The sequence below is a fragment of the Myotis yumanensis genome, unplaced genomic scaffold, assembly GCF_028538775.1.
Source record: "Myotis yumanensis isolate MYYU_CA2020_CCGP unplaced genomic scaffold, mMyoYum1.0.hap1 SCAF_3, whole genome shotgun sequence".
NCBI classification, from domain to species: Eukaryota; Metazoa; Chordata; class Mammalia; order Chiroptera; family Vespertilionidae; genus Myotis; species Myotis yumanensis.
In genome coordinates this window covers 23163403-23180751 of record NW_027223754.1, presented here as the reverse complement: position 1 = coordinate 23180751, position 17349 = coordinate 23163403, and the positions used below count along the sequence as shown (strand labels likewise).

Here is a 17349-nt window from a genome sequence, read left to right as displayed (position 1 = left end):
TGTCCTCTTAGAAGAAGTCTTAGGCTGCTCCTGAACTTGGGGGGAGGGGAGTGCTCTGACTTCCAGCTGGTGATGGCCAAGTAGAGGAGCAATTGCCTGAAGCCTCCCCCACCCCCCCAGGTAGGTTTGTTGCCTCTTAGACATTGCGCTCCTGCCCTCAGAGTTCCCTTCTTGATTCTTGGTTTATGCAGACTCTTACCTTTCCACTGGCCAAATGAGGTGGCCACTGCTTGCATTTAAAGGGTTTGTGGCGCTAACCGGTTTGGCTCAGTTGATAGAGTGTCAGCCTGTGGACTGAAGGGTCCCGGGTTCAATTCCAGTCAAAGGGCACATGCCCAGGTTGCAGGCTTGATCCCCAGTAGGAGGTGTGCAGGAGGCAGCAGATCAATGATTCTCTCTCATCATTGATGTTCCTATCTCTCTCTCTCTCCCTCTCCCTTCCTCTCAGAAATAAATAAAAAAATATTTTTTAGGAATAAAGGGTTTGTGCCCTGCTCTATCTAGTGTGCCTCAGTTGTTTGGAGCATCTTCCCATGTAACAAAAAGTGGCAGGTTTGATTCCCGGTCAAGGCACATACTCAGGTTGTGTATTCGATTCATGTTCAGGGCACATACAGGAGGCAACCGATCTATGTTGATGTTTCTCTCTCTCTCTCTCTCTCTCTCTCTCTCTTTCATCAATAAAAATATATCCTCAGATGAGGATTTTTAAAAATAAAGGGTTTGTGCCCTGTAAACTGGGGAATGCTGGGGTGAGGTGTCTGTCCAGTGAGATCAGGCACAGAGAAAGATTGGCTCCAGCAGAGCTTGAAACTCAATGCTCCTTCCTCATCCCACATGTTGTGGCATGGCTGAGCCTCCTGGGATGGGTTGTGTAAAGGGAGGTGAATGTTGGGGCAGCAGGCCCTGCTATTTGAGTGAATGCCACTGTGTTTCCCAGGCCTTGGATGTGTAGGCACGTTGAACCTCAAAGGTCAAGGAGTTCAGCAAAGTGTGGACTTCAGTGGTTGTGAGCTGGACAAGGAAAGAGTTTAAAAACCAGCAACACTGAAGTTTCAATTCTTAATCAACAAAGAAAGTTGAATTTCAAGCGAGACCTAGCCCCTGGCTAATGGTCCTTCCTTTTTTCATTCACTGATTTTCCCTCCCTCTCGGTTCTTCCCCACCTCTCCATTAGGCAAACCCAACTCTTCCTTTTTCCTTTTTGAATGCAACATACACATTCCTACCTAACCATTATTTATCCTGGTCCCTTGCTGGAAATGGCCATCCCTATCCTTTGATCCTTTCACTTTTTTTTTTGATCCTTTCACTTTTTTTGGTAATTCCCATTCTTGGCTTAAGGTTTAACTTGGGTTTAGCCTAAGGCATAGTTTAGGGCCATCTCCTTGAAGCCTTCCTTTGTCTCCAAACTAATCATTTCTTTTTCCCCCTTTCTGTTTAACTTTACTCTACCTTACAGTATATGTAGTTTTAACAGAGCTGTTTCCTCCACTTAGAGCAATCAGAAAGAATACTTTTATAGCTGTTAAAACATGGACATTTTGGTATGTAATCTAGGGTCATCAGAGAAAATTCAGAAAATACAGATTTAAAAAGCAAAACTCATTCCTATTATCCAAAAATAATCACTGCTATGAATATACCTTTAGACCAGGGAAGGGGAATGTCTGGCCCGAGGGCCGTATAAGGCCCACGAAATCATTTGGTCCTGCCCTACCTAGGCATTAGGGAGAGTTGGTTAAATATTTGACCAAAAACAGCAGGCTAATTTTTTAAGTTGATAATTTTGTATGGCCTGGGAATGATGTTATAAAATATCTAAATGGCCTGGCAGAAAAAAGGTTCCCCACCCCTGCTTTAGATTATTTTTCTTGCATTTATACAAATGTAACTTCTCAACTATGGATGTATATGCTATATACTTGTTTGTGACTTAAGCACATATTTATTGCAGAGAAAAATTTTTCACCATGCTTAATAACCACATATAACTCCATTGTATGGGCGTGCAAAGTTTATTTACTTACCAGTCCTCTACTGCTGGGTGTTTAGGCTATTTTCAATATTTTCACTTAAGTGAATAGACTTTTACGAATAAAAGTTGTTCATGTATCCAAGAATACTTACATTTCGAAACTGTCGATTACATAGTGCCAAGTTGCCGTTAAAAGCCCTGCCCTTGTTGCTCAGGGGTTAGAGTGTTGCCCATGCATCCAGGAGTCTCGATTCGATTCCCAGTCAAGGGTACATACCTGGGTTGCAGGTTTGATCCCTGGCACCAGTCCAGGCGTATTAGGAGGCAAGCAATCAATGTGTCTCTCTTTTACATCAACGTTGCTCTCTCTCCCTCTCCCCCTGTCCCCCTGACCCCCCACCTCTCCGTCTCCCTCCCTTCCACTCTAAAATCAATGGGAAAATATCCTTGGGGCCCTACCTGGTTTGGCTCAGTAGATAGAGCGTCGGCCTTCGGCCTGTGGGCTGACGGGTCCCAGGTTTGATTCCAGTCTAGGACACATGCCCGGGTTTCAGGGTCGATCCCCAGTAGGTGGTGTGCAGGAGGCAGCCGATCAATGATTCTCTCTCATCATTGATGTTTCTATCTCTCTCTCCCTCTCCCTTCCTCTCTGAAGTCAATAAAAATATATTTTTAAAAAACAAAAATAAATAAAAATAACCTCGGGTGAGGACCAATGACAACAATAAAAAACTGCCCTAAAAAAGTTATACAGTAAAGAAAGGTATTTTGCAATAATAATAAATACTATTTATTGCATCTTTACACCCTACATGCTTTACATTTTTGTATCTTTGCACCGATCCCATAACCATAGGTTTATTCCTACATCAGACTGGGTTTTCCTCAAAACTTTGGGCAGACCAGCGCTTCAGTTTAAACATTGCTAGGTCAGGCCCCTTTACCTCACAGGACCCAGGCTTCACCTCCCTTTCTGGGACGGTATGTGCCTGTGTGAGAGGCTGGGGTAAGGGCCGCTGGAGATGCTCGCCTTGTGCCATTTCTTGTGTGATGTTCTGCTGTTAGCTTCGAAGTGATGCATCGGTCATAGGTCTGTGAGCTGCCCTAATGAAAAGTGGTTTCCTAGCCCAGAATCATCAATAGAAGAAAAACCCCATTGAGGGAGGCTGCCTTTTCCACTGTAGCCAAGACCTCCTACAGTATGGAGAAGATCTAGGGTCAGAGGTCCCCAAAGTGTCAGATGCTACACCAAGGTTTTCTTGGCTGGTCTCACTTATTCTAGAATGCAGTGGGGCTGCCGGGACACATAAGCCACCTAGATTGCTTCTGAAATGGCTGTGGTCCCACGATGTCTGATGGATGGAGGTTGAGAGGCTGTACCATTGGCGTTGTTTTGAGGTTACCAGATATTTTTTTAAAAAACTGGAAGCAATGTAAAAAAAGGAGGAGCAAGGAAAATTTTGTTTTTCTTAGGCTTTACATTTAACAAATGAATGGTTTTAAAGATATATATTACAATGTAGTTGGCCTAGTCACCAAATAATTACAGGATTTTAAAAGTGCATATTAACTTACGGTATACTATCTGAAGTGTATGCTCAGGAATAAAACAAGGATTTACAGAAGTTGTTTGGTAAATGTCTTCTTCCAGTTCTGTCAGTAACTGTCTGGGTAAACTTTTGGGGGAGAAAAATCAAGAGTCTTGGAGGCCCCTCTTGTGGGAAGCCCAGAACAAATGCCATCATCCCTCCCCCTAGCCACACCATGAGTTAGGCCCAGCCCTGGCCAGCGTTACTCTCAGGAGACTTACCCAAATACAATAAGTGACTCATATAAGAATTGTCATCCAAAGACTATATCAAATAAGGACATAAACCCAGGTTATGAGAACATCTGAAAACACAGAGAGGGCCTCTTTCCTTAAGGGAAAGGACAAATTAACCATTACTTGTGGGCTCCGATGAGGTGTGTGTGTGTCTGTGTATGGCTGTACGTGTGTGTAAGCCATAAAGGAAAGGTTTGGTTTTGTCTTGTGTTCACTACAGCACCTTAGAATAATTTATTGTGTGATATGTATAAACTAATACTTTTTGAATAAATGAATTCATGCATGAACACACAGTTAAGTGATCATTTTTCTTGTTTAAAAAGTACCTAAACTTTCTAGTTGTAAAAAGGAAAAGATAGGAATAAAACCCTTTTCAATAGGAAGGTACAGAAAATAGGTGATAACTAGTTATTGCTACCACATATTGAGCTCATATTATCCAGTGCAGTGATTCTCAGATTTTCACTGCACAGACCTCACCAGGTTGGCTTGTTAAAACCCATGGCTGCGTTCCCTCCCAGAGTTCTTGAATCTGAAGCAGGACCCTGAGCTTGAGGGTTTTAACAAGTTCCTAGAGAATGCGTATGCTACCCATCCAGGGGCCACACTTGGAGAATCTCTGATGCAATTAATTCTCCCCGGAAAAACGTCTAGAAGGTAGGTGTTATTTCCACTTACCAGTTTTAGGAAACTGACTCAGAGTTCTCAAACAAAAACTTGCCGAGGTTAAGCAGCAAATAAGTGGTGGAGCTAGAGTTCAGACTCAGGTCTATCTGATATTAGTGCTTTCAGTGCTGGGGAGAGATGAGGAAGGTGGAAAGCCTGAGAGTTGAGGAAGAGAAATTAACAATAGATAGGGAGGGAGAAGGGAAAGGTAGTAGAGGACTAAGTCCGTTAGCCTGTGGGTACTGAGGGAGGAAGGACAGAGAGGGAAGGTGGTCTGAAGCTTTCCTTGGAAAGTAGGAGACCCTCTTCCTGGAGCTTTAAGTCAATTATCAGAGCCGTTGGAATGCTGATCAGCTCTCCAGCTGGTTAGAAAGAGTCCGATTGCATCCAGAAATCTCTGCTCATTTATTGTCAACCTCCAGAGTTTACATTGGGAATTAAGGTTTATTTTCCTTAGGTTTTAGGAATTAGCTTTTGAACCTTAGAAGAGTCAGGTTCCTTGACTAACTACTGAGTGAAGTTCTCCCTTCGGCCTTCAAAACGTTTATCAATGTTACCTGAGCAACCAAGGCTGTGTTACTGCCTGAAGGGTACATTTGGAGGCTGCATTTATTTTATGCCTGCCCTTCACTACCCTCAGACTCCAGGTCCATTTTGAACATTTATTTACCTTGCCAGGTCTCCGTGAAATAAATCCTTCTAGAATAACTGGGCTCCAGCATTCTGCCAGGCACAGCCTCTTGGCCACTCCATATTTTCCATTCCAAGGCTTCTGGTAAGAACGGGCCAGAGAGAAGAGATGAAGAGAAATACTTATTGAAGGTGCTGATGTCTGGAGCTCTGTGACCAAAACAGAACCCCCTCTTGCCTTCCTTCACACCCAGGGGAGCTTTGTGCTAGTTGGGGGTAGGAGGGGACAGCAGTGAGTTACGCTCAACTCCAAAGGCCCAGCTGAAACTTGGAATGTTGGCTAGAGCTGGAGCTTGCCAAGTCCATCAGCCTTTCCATGTCACACTTGAGGCCTGCGGGTGGAGGGGACTTGCCCGAAGTCACACAAGTAGTGATGGCACCTGTCATCTCAGTGATTTCTACTCAGATGCCCTTTCTGCTGCACCCAGCCCACCTGTGGTCAAGCAGAGTTTGGAACTAAGGATTTCAAACTAGGTTCTCATTCTCATCCCTTAGGACAGTGATGGCGAACCTATGACACGCGTGTCAGAGGTGACACGCGAACTCATTTTTTTTGGTTAATTTTTCTTTGTTAAATGGCATTTAAATATATAAAATAAATATCAAAAATATAAGTCTTTGTTTTACTATGGTTGCAAATATCAAAAAATTTCTATATGTGACACGGCACCAGAGTTAAGTTAGGGTTTTTCAAAATGCTGACACACCGAGCTCAAAAGATTTGCCATCACTGCCTTAGGACATCTGGAATATTGACACAGCTCCGAGTAGGAATCTCTCCCCCAAGATCCTGATTATTCAAGTTGTCTGAGCAAAGGCGTCCCCAGTGAAGATATTGGCCCGTACCTCCCCCAAACCTTTGGTCCTGCTGCTTCTACCTGCTCTCCACCAGACAGCCATACCCTCTCAGATAGAAAGATCCCTAAACCACGTTCTTCTAATGTCATAAAATACTAAGTACAGTGGGGCCTTGACTTACAAGGGTCCCGACTAACGAGTTTTTTGTTGATAGAGTAATTTGAGTTAACGAGCTCCTTAACGAGCTCGGTCTCGGAATGAATTAAACTTGTAAGTCAAGGCCCCGCTGTGCTAAATGCTCGACCTTCGTGATGTGTGTAAAGGAGAAAGAGAAGAATGAATGGGTGGCACCTGAATGGACCCTCTAAGTCCTTGCCATCCTGCAGTTCTTTGGGACAGACCAGTCATCCCAGATGTTTAAATTTCATGGGCCAAAGTGTCCCTCCTCCTATATTTTAGAAACTACATAGGGTTGACAACTTATTTTGCCAAGTAAAAACCTGTTTTAAAAAAAACCAACACTACTCTTGCCATTTTTTTATTGTGATAAAATATACATCCCATAAAATCGACCTTTTTCAAGTGTACAGACCTGTGGCGTGAGCACATCACATTGCTGTGCAGCCATCACTCCAGATGGCTTGTTCACCTTCCCAACCAACTCTTCCCCCTTCCCCTTCCCCAGTCCTGGCCACCACCGGTCCACACCTTTCATTGTAAAAGGATGTTTAGCACCTTTATTCTCAAAATGTAAAAAACAGACGGCATTTCTTTAACATTGAGCCCACCCCTTTCCCCGCTGCAGTGGGCAGTGACCCTTCTTATACAGAGCTCTGTGACCAGACCCTTCGTGGCGGCGATGGCATCAGATGGGGAGAGGAGACGGCAGACGCCTTAGGGTGCTGAGAGCCCCGGGTGAATTGTGCGCTCATGCACCCATTTTTGTTTTGGGGGGGCTAAAAGGCAAATTCTGACACAGCTGAAACCTCTACTAATTCATCAGCAAGTTTAGGGAGCAGCAACTTTTTTCCTGCCCAGCTGCTAGTGGTGTTTCCTTCCCCAAACTAGCTCTGCTGGGCGTGGGGGAGGGGAGGCCCTCCATCAGAGAGGCCCTCGGAGGGGGTAGGGTGGGGTGGGGGGGAGGGCAATACATTCCTTTTCTTTGAGGAACCTGACCGGACTTTAAGGTTAGAGCACCGCGGAGTGCGAGCTGCAGGGTTACCTTTTCCTCGTTGATTCATCTCACTCTCCTCCCTCCCCCACGCTTAATGATCTTTCCATTACAGAACCCAGACCAGGAAGTGCATGACAGGTCGCAGCTGCAGACACATGGCTGGGAGGCCTGGGCTCTGGGCCAGTGGTGGGAGGGTCTGCGGAGGGTCTGCACTCCCCTCTAGCAGCAGGACCGTACACACACACACACACACAGCATGCACACCCGTGCGTGCACACAATACACACACACACATACACACACACACACACACACGCATGCATACCCTTCAGCTACTTGTCCAGCTTTTCCCTTACAACTTAGTGGAAGGTGTTTTTACTTCTGTGTTGTAACAGTTAGCTGGTGGCCAGTTGTACTTTTGATTTGACTTTAGGATGTGATTTTTAATAAAGGCAGGAGAAAAGCCCCTAAATTTCAGCCTATACAAGTGCCCCTTACTGGGCTTGGGGTTCTTTTGGGGGAGTTTTCCATTGTTGAACAGAGGTGCTCTGGCTTCCTTTTCCAAAATAGGACCTGCCTACGTGGCTATAGAAACTCACAAGTATCCAGGGGAGTAGTTGGGCACAGTTTTAATGCCTGTGAAACGACCCATTTTCCTCGTCACGATTCTATCTATAAATGCCAGGTTCACTACATGTTTTGTGGGGAGGTCTAGATGCAAGGGCATGGACTTTGCAAACACGAAGACCTGGGTTCAAATCACAGTGAATGAGTAGAGCCACCTCCATTCTTGGGTTGATTGGGGACAGCTCCTTCCACACACAAATTTGCTCAGGAAATGTTAATTTACCCTAAACTGTGTCCTAGGGGGCAGTTGTCACACCGGAGTTTCTGTCTCCACCACCAGCTGTGTTGTTGGCTTTCTTCCCTGAATCTGCCAGGCTGGATTCCTCTGGTGCCAACTGTGAGATGGTGACACAAACTTCTAGGAACTGTGAGCCCAGACCCTTCCCCTAACTGTAGGGCACCCACCTTTGCCTCTACCTTTGCTCTCCCTGGGCAAGAGGGTTCCACACCTCCTGCACGTCTCCGGTGGACTTGCCTCTCCCCAGAGCACCTCTTTCTTCCTGGGAATCCTTTCGGGAAATGGATTAGAAGAGGTTTTTATTCCGGATCTGCGGGCAGTGCATCAGTAAATAGTTGGGGTGAAAGCTTTTGCCGGGGAGAAAGGAAGAAGGAGGATTTCTTTTAAAACAACTCCTGGGCACATTCCTTTGTTAATCACTTAATTACAGTCTTTGTCCCCAGCGTGAGAGCGCTCTCCCCACAGTGGGAGGTAGGGAGAGGTGGGGGACACCACCCCCAGTTGGGAAAGCAGTATGCTCTGAAGGCATGAAGGAGGAGGCCTCAGGTGGAACCCAGCACGGGAACTTGAACCCAGGCTCCATCTGACGCTATGTTACCCCTGGCAACATCTGTTTGAAGGTTCCCACAAAACCCTCTGGGCCCCGGCTACTCTCCACCTGGGGCTCCTGAGTGGGGTCCTGCGTGTCATGGCCTCCTCCTGCCCGACTACTGGGGAGCTGTATTTGGGGGGTCGTGCAGTGGGCGCAGGGCCCCCGGCTGCAGCTTTGGCCCTCGCAGGTGGCTCTGTACTAAATTACAGTGATGAGGTGGGACACACAAAAGACTGAAATCTTTTTTTAATAAAAACAAAACAAAACGCCGGCCCCAAGCCTCTGGGCTGCTGAATGGCGATGGCTTCCTGTCAGGATTAGCCGGGCTGCCTGGGCATGTGTGCACTGCTTTCTCCTCAGGAAATACCTTTAGTAAGCCCCGGTGGGGTCCCCATGGCAACACGTGAGGGGACCTGCTGACAGAGGCCATTCAGCCCGCCATTGTTCCTCAGCCCCTTTGTCGGGAGCTGTATTGCTGCCCCTCTGGCAAACACAGCAGTTTGCAGTTTTGTGGGGCTGAATGTGGAGTTTTTACATTTTAATGGGCTCTTCTGGCTGTGGCCCATTTGCATGCAGAAAGGTCCCTCTTACTTTTTTCCCCCCTTTTTTTCTATTAAAGAAAACAACACACCCTACACTCCAAATCCCCCGGGTGGGGACGGGTGCAGGCTGCAGGATCAGGGTGTCAGGTCCCGCTAATTGATTTGGTGTTCCTCTCTCCTTCCCACGCATGCCTGCACTCCCCATGTCCCCAGCTTTCCCTGCATCGTGGGGACCTCATGAGTTCAGGGCATCCTGTATCTTTAGGGCTTCCTCTCTGTACCCCAAGCCTTGTCAGATAATAGTTGTTCCCGGGATTTGGGTGAGATCCCCCCTCTGGCCTGGCCTTGTCAGACCAAAGTAAGTTTTCAGTTCCATTTCAAAGCCAAAATAACATAATAAAAAACTTTCGCAGAGGTCTCCCAGTGCCCTGCTGGGCTGTTCTGTGTTGCTTTTAAGTTTGCTTTCAAAGCCACCCCTAGTTCCTCCCCCACCCACAATTGCCCCCTCATTTATCTCTGGGGAGTTTGTGCCAAGACTGTAAACATTCCTGGACCACCAGTCCCCTCACGTTACTTGTAGAGGATGGCGTTCTCTCTTAATTTTCTTAACCCAGAAATCCTAAATCAAAAGGATTTCAAAGGGATGACAGAAATTGCGGCCCTGAAACATCGTGCCTGGATTTTGCTGGGGGCTGGATATTCAGGCCCTGCCAACTTTGGAGTGTAGAATGTAGAGACACGCTCCTGACTTGGAGTGTAGATAAGACACACACTGTCCATGGATCAACCCACAGCCAAGCAGAATGAATAAGCACAAGATAAAGCCATGAAAATGTGTAAATCCTTTTAAAAATGAGATGTATGTAGTTGGGGAAGTCTTAGGGAAGTGATGGAGCAATAGGAGGAGAAAGACATTCTAGTAGAAGCAAAGTCTTTTGGGTGGGAGAAAGCAAAATAAAAGGGGAAGTGAAGACATTGGCTTGGCTGGAGAGGTGGGACCTGGAGACTGGACAGCTGAGGTGGGGGAAGGGAGGTAGTCAGAGGCTCCGAATTCTGGAGGAAGAGGAGTGTGAGGGGATGCAATGCAGAGTGCTGTGCTGAGCTGAGGGCATGCGATGCAGAGTGGATGCAGAGTGCTGTGCTGTGCTGAGCGGTGGGTCTGAGGATGTGTGATCAGGACAGCTGGCCCCAGGGGATGGTTGATGAGCCCCTTTGCCTAATGTTCTTAATCTTCTCAGTGGAGTCAGGCAGGGGTCATTGGAGGTCATCAACTCAGCTGTAAACTAATCAAGGGTGAGGGGCTTGGGACATGGCAAGGTATCAGGTGACTGATCCAAGATTGAGCCAGGGACACAGGAAGGGAGGGAGGAGCTGTGCTGTCTACCTGTGGCCAAGGCAGAGCTGTAAGTCCTGAGTGGTCACCTTGCTGTCCCGTGTGCTGCATGAGAGTGAGGTGCTATGGGGGGGGTTGGGGGGGGCGGCGGGGGAACCAGCATCTAGAGCCAATGCTGACCCCTTTTGTGGCTTTGGGAGAAGTTCCTCACACCCTCCATTGTCTCTTTGAATGAGAATGAACAGGAATAACAGGAACATGAATTAACATGCCTTGTAAAAGTACCAAGTGCCGTACCAAAACAGGGCATTGTTACTAGTCTGCCACTGTCACACTGCGCTCCCTCTCCCCCTATTTCCTCACCTGCCAGATGTGCACAGGCACATCTGCTCAACTTTAAAGGCCCAGAGTGTGGACAGGAGCGTGCTTTTATAAGTTAAAAGCCCTAAGTTGTAAGGTCATAGTTGTGGGGCTGAGGAAATTGAGGGAATGAAAAAGGGAGGGTCAGGTCAAAGCAGCTAACTTGAGAATCCCATGTGTGAGCTAAGAGACATTGGTGCCATTAGACGGGATCAGACGATTGATCAGGAAGGTTTTCAATCATTTTTCTGAAGTCAAGGATTGCAAAAGACACGGTGAAGGTAGAGGCTGTCTTTCAAAGCAGTGGCCTTAGGATCTGGATTTGTGTGGATTCTGAGAGCCTGGCCAGATGGGTTTGAATCGCAGCTTGGCCACTGGCTGGTGGCCAAGCTAGGTGGGCCGTCTCGGACACTTACTGAACCTCTCTGTGCCTCAGTGTCCACTGTGTAAAATGAGGGTAATAAGTGTCTACTTCACTTGGTTGGTGTGAGGCTTAAATGAGAACTGTGCTCAGCACATAGTAAGTAAGTGGACACATCCAGAGGGTAGAGATAATATAGTATCACCATCATAGGAGTGCTGTGTGGGTTAAATGGTAGTCCGTGTTAAGAGCCATCACAGTATATGGGTTATAGTAAGCATGCTATAAATTATTGGCCAATATTAGTTTTACCATTTTCAGAGTTATTTCAGGATCCCAAACCAATATATGGGAAGACACATGCTAAATTGCAGAGTGCCATGCAAATATATTGTTATTCGTGACTGCTTTCAGGTTAAGTTGTGGGGCTTTGGGGGTGGATAATTTCCAGACCAAACTGGCTGTTATGGGACCAGGGCTGGTGAAGTGGTATTTCAAAATACATGTTCAGGTATATTTGTCCATGTGGCGTGAATGCCCTGCATTCATAGTCTACAGAGAATGTGCTCCCTGGGACTTTTTTAGTGGTTTTGTTTGTTTGTTGTTGTTTTTTGCTATTTTCTACCGTGAACCTTCAGTTCCTTGCTGGCCATAGAGTCTGACCTCGTGTCCTACCCTGCCGCATCCCAAGGCACTACCCTGCACTTAAGCACCTTACCTTTTCTGTTTCCCTCCAAGTTTTCATCCTCACTCTAAATCCTTATTTAATTCCCCCCCGTTCCTTACCATTATGTCCAGCCTCTGCTGTGACTACTGCTGTCTGCCATGACCACCAATATTTAAGTTCTGTATCCTCAGAGCCTCTACTGGGTTCTTAACATTCTTCAGTTGTCTCATGTTGCAGACAAAGTGCCTTACACATATCAAGGTGTAATGTAAATCTGATCACTCTGGGTAGGGCCAGACATAGGTCCGCTATTCCTCCTTACAAGGGCTCACAGAGGCACCTAACTAATGAGAACTATGTTGAAGAAAGTTCCCATCTTCTTGGATTTGGGGAAACTGGGGCCTCATCTCTCATAAGAATAAAAGGTTTGGGCCTCCTGTGACTTCATCCTCCCGCCCCACATGACACCCGTGGCTAGTAGGAGACACAGAGATTTAGAATCAAGAACTCAGATCTGATCTGATGTACCCAAGGCAGAACTGCCTGCTCGATGACTGGAGCAGGTTTCTGGCGAGTCCTGTCATAAGCAGAATGCTGCATCCTGATGGCTAGTTAGGGATGACAAAGCTATGGTATTTGGGAGGAAAGTAGGAAGGGAAAGGAACTTGTGGGGCCCTATTAACATTTGTCATGTTCTTAGACTTGAGAACACCGTGGGAAACTCCAACCCCACCTCTCTGTCTTGCTAGATGCTTCCTTGAGGATTATTAAAAAGTGTGGGTCCCCGATCTCCTAGATTCCTTTGAGGGGATAGAGAGACTTCATTAGAGAAGCACATGGGATTGGTGGTTGCTGTACGACTCCCTTTCACTCACACTGAAGGGGTACCCGTCCAGCCTGCACAGCCTTCCATGGGCAAATTGCCACCTGCACTGTCCCAGGAACCTGCCGCAGGGCCAGAGGCCTCCTCAGCCTCAGATTCACGCAGCTAAGCAGGAGTCTTTGTTTTCTCCTGTTTTCTGGAGAGTTCTCTAAGGCATTGGCAGCCTTCATCCTCTAAGGATGTTCAAGTCAAGCCCTAGCCCTAACCCTCAACTCCCTGCTGCCAGTGAAGATAATAGTGACTCTGTGTTGTGCGCCTCGAAGCACAATGCACCTTTTTTCCACAGTGCACTTTGAACACATGGCACCTAGAGCCTGTGAGAGCGAATTTGACTCACGCTAAATATTTGCAGCCTCCTACTAGGTCACCATGGAATCCCGATACCAAATGTCCTCCAGCTTCCATTCCCCATCTCGTCTCTCAGGAAACAAGATGCACAATGCGAGTGCTTTGGTCTGCACTTCCCTCCCAGTATCCCTGTTGCAATTAATCAGGTTCTCTAAGATTTGGAACGCTGGTTTCAAGTGGCTGAGCAATAAACTGCTCTCTTTCCTTCATCTTTCATGGCCAGCCTAATAAAGGTGTCAATTAGCTCCTTTCTTGTTAGCTAATATATAACAACAGTATAGCCCTGGACCATCAGTCTTGACCAGAGAAATGCCAGCTCAGAGGAGACGGAGCCACAGATGCAAGGGCCTTTCAATGAGGGCATCAATGGGGAGACTGGAAAGACCAAAAGAGAATGGAGAGTAGTGACTGGATTGCTGTGGCTACCAGTGAGCAGTGATGCCCTCACATCTGCCACCTTACATAGGGACTCCCTAAGGTCAGGACCTCAGCTCTGGGTGGTGACACAGGTGGGTAAGGCCTGGTAAACCAGTGGTTGGTTACCTTTCCATCTCTTCCCAGAAAAAAGTGCGTTATCCCTGCTTTGTAAATGGAGACTTTGACATCTAAGAGCACTGTTAGCCATGAAAAAATCCACTGTAGCCCAAAGGCCCTAGGCTGATCTTTTAGTCCCTCTAAAAATTAGCCTTTGCCAGATGCTCAATTCAATTCAAGACCCATTAGGCATTTCCTGTTTCTGACTTTGTTGGGCACCGTGGGAAAATTATAATAGTCAATTCTGCTCTGAGTTGCTTACGCTGTTTCTTCAGAGAGGTGAGACATGGACACTTTTTGCAGGAAACAATACACCCAACTATCCATCAACCAGTGAATGAATAAACGAAATGTGGCATATCCACATAATGAAATATTATTCAGCCATTAAAAACAATGAAATACTGAGCCATGTAATAGCACAGAAGAACCTTCAAAACATGCTAAATGAAAGAAGCTATCACAAAAGACCATACATTGTATGATTTTATTGACATGCAATATCCAGTATAGGCACATCTATAGAGCATATCATTGGTTGCTTAAACTGAGGGAGAGATAGTGACTGCTAACGGGTATAGGGTTTCTTTTTGGGATGATAAAAATGTTCTAAAATTAATTTAGTATATCCATAACTATGGATATACTAAAAAGCATTGAATTATACAGGGGTGGGCAGAAGTAGGTTTACAGTTGTGAGTGTGAAAAAGTTTATTCTTATATTATTATTTATTTATTATTGTATTATTTGTCATACGAGCAACTGTAAACCTACTTTTTCCCACCCCTGTATGATCTAAATGGGTGAATTTTATGGTATATGGATTATATCTCAATAAAGGTGTTTACAAAAGAAACCATATAAGATGATATGCAATTAAGTGCAATTTTGTTCGGTTCAGAGAGTCCCTGTTTTACAGAAAATTAGGGTTGGGACACTAGTGCCAACAGAAGGCTTCCTGGATGTCTTTGATGATGTGCTTTGAGTAGGGTAGAGTAGGAGGACTCTAGAGAGATGGCTGACAGGCTTGAGCAGAAGTAAGTTTTGTTGTGGGGGGAGAATGCATTTGGTGAAGAGAACAGCCGGACCTGGAGTGGAAGGTAGGGAAAAGAAGGTTGCATGGAGAGGTGGGAATAGATTGTGAGGAACCTTGGATATCAAGCAGGGCTTTAGGTTTTATCCTCTATACACAGTGTAAACTTTAAAAAAAATTTTCATTTATTGATTTTAGAGAGAGAAGGAATGGGAGAGAGAGAGAGAGAAACATTGATTTGTCATTCCCCTTATTTATGCATTCATTGGTTGCTTCTTATTTGTCCCCTGACCCACAACCTTGCTCTAACAATGCTCTAACCCCGTGGTCGGCAAACTGCGGCTCTCGAGCCACATGCAGCTCTTTGGCCCCTTGAGTGTGGCTCTTCCTAAGCCTTAGGAGTACCCTAATTAAGTTAATAACAATGTACCTACCTATATAGTTTAAGTTTAAAAAATTTGGCTCTCAAAAGAAATTTCAATCGTTGTACTGTTGATATTTGGCTCTGTTGACTAATGAATTTGCCAACCACTGCTCTAACCCACTGAGCTACCCAGCCAGGGCCCCACAATATAGGATCTTAATTAGGAGCATAATAGACATAGCGCACCAAGCCCTGAAGCATCAGGGTGAGTTTGAACTTTGGGGGCAAGAAAAAGAAAGCAGGTTTGGAGGCTTTTTGTAGATCATGCAGAAGAGAGGTTTGTTTGCACATCCCGGTTGGGATGAGTGGGAAGTTAGGAATCCAAGCTGGAATCAGCCAGAGCCAGTCTCAGCAGGGCCAGGTCCCTTTCCTGCTTCCTCTTGGGGACATGCCCATGTTCTCCTTGCTACCTTTTTGTCTCTGGGGCCTGTCAAAATAGGCTGTGATGCCAGCGACTAAGAATTTGAGTTGACCGAGTTTACTGTTTGACCAACGGCTGGTACAGATCACGAGCTGCAAAGTGTTTAATCTGTGAGGTCACTGAAGGGAAATGAGATTGGATCAATAGGAGTGTCTGCTGTTTCCTTAAGGGTCAAGTCTGAACTGCTTTTCTTCTACTTTCTTTTGGCAAAACCACAAACCGTTAAAAATGGAAAGAATCACATTTTTTTTAGGACCCACAAAAGCTTATTTTTAATCAGTTGTGTGGTCTGCTCACCTTTGTGGTTGGTGTTCTTCTTGACCCAATTCACAAAAATAAATGAATGCTAACCTAGTGGTTTCCAAACCCTTTCAAAGCAACACCCCCCTTTTGATGACTCAGTATTTACCCAATATTTAAGATAGAGCTCTTGGGTTGCAGCCTTGGCCCCAAAGCCTGCTTTGAGGCCCCACTGAGGAAAATTGCTCCCTGGTGCCACCTGTCTTCTTCATTCGCAAGGTTTCTAGTGGACACCTGTTTAGCACTTCAGGATGAGTTCTGTAAAATGAGGGTGGTGAAGGAGGAAAGGGAACTTACAAAGGAAGGCAATGAAGGGACAGTGTGGCTGTGAATGTGTCATTCTTGCATTATCCAGCAAGCATTTATTGGGCAATTCTTGTGTGCCAGGCGCCATACTAGGCGTTGGGGATTTAAAGGTAAATATGTCACGTCCCTACCCTCACAACTCAGTTGAGAAAGGGGCTTTTCTTCAATGTGACAGATGTGATGGGAGGGCCCCTGACCCCAACAGAGTCGGAAAAGGCTTTGGGACAGAGTTACCAGCTGGGCTGAGACCTAGAGGGTGAGTGAACAGAACTAGGTAGAGACATGAGCCCTGCAGGGGGACGGGGGGGGGGGGGGGGTGTGAAGAGTCCCAGGTGTGAGCCTCTGATGGTGAACCGTGGTGAGAAATAAGGCTTCCCCAAACAGTGGAGACTAAGTCAGGTGGTAGATCCGAGCTGCAACCAGCACTTTTTTGGTGGGGTGGACACTTGCAGAAGACGCCAGGAGCACACCTGCAGCTCTTAAAGGGAAATAGAACCTGCATTTCCCCCTGGTTAGTGAAGAGGGGGGTGCTCAGGAGATGGGGAACTGCCCGGCATGGTGGACTCCTAGGTGTGTCTAGCTTTAGGCTCTCTTGTCAGTGTGAGTGTGGAGCTGTTGGTGAGAGGGATGGGTGTATGGACAGGATCCCATCAGATCTTGGGGGTTGTGAACCACATGGGCTCCAGGGAAAGGGAGATGAGGGAGACTGGACATGTGTGTCGGGGGAGGGGAGGAGGAGGGGAAGGTGGGGGTTGGAGGTTAGGGGGGAGCCCTGCAGTGGGGAGGAGAAAAGAGCTTTGTGTGCACCGGCTTAGGCTGCCAGCACAAGTGTGGGTTTGGTGGCAGCTGCAGGCCTCCATTCCTAATATAGGCAAAAGCTCCGAGTCTTCTGGCCTGACACCTGTTAGCTAGGGGCTCCCCTGAGCTGACCTCTGCTGGGCTTTCTCTCCCCCATATTCTTCTTATGCATCTGACTCATTGGGGGACCAGAACCCCACCCCGCCATCACTTGAACCAAGAGCCGCCTGGTTGACACATTGCCTTCTCTCAACTTGGGTAGGGGCTGCTAGATTTTTGAGGGTTGGGGGTTTGTTCAGCTGTTACTCGGGGAAAGGGGAAAGGCTGACCTAGCCAAAAGGAAATGGGGTGTTTCTCTGGAAAGTGGCCATTCTTGGCAGGGAACTGAGTGTGTGGGGAGGGGCCACTCTGGACACAGAAGTCCTGGGGAGGGCTGGCCGTGTCCCC

At 46.6% G+C, this 17349-nt stretch overlaps 1 protein-coding gene across 7 annotated transcripts in view; it reads left to right on the top strand.

The window, feature by feature from the left end:
- Nucleotides 1–17349, top strand: part of FGFR1 (fibroblast growth factor receptor 1) — a 49271-nt gene that overhangs the window by 16023 nt on the left and 15899 nt on the right. The window lies entirely within an intron of this gene.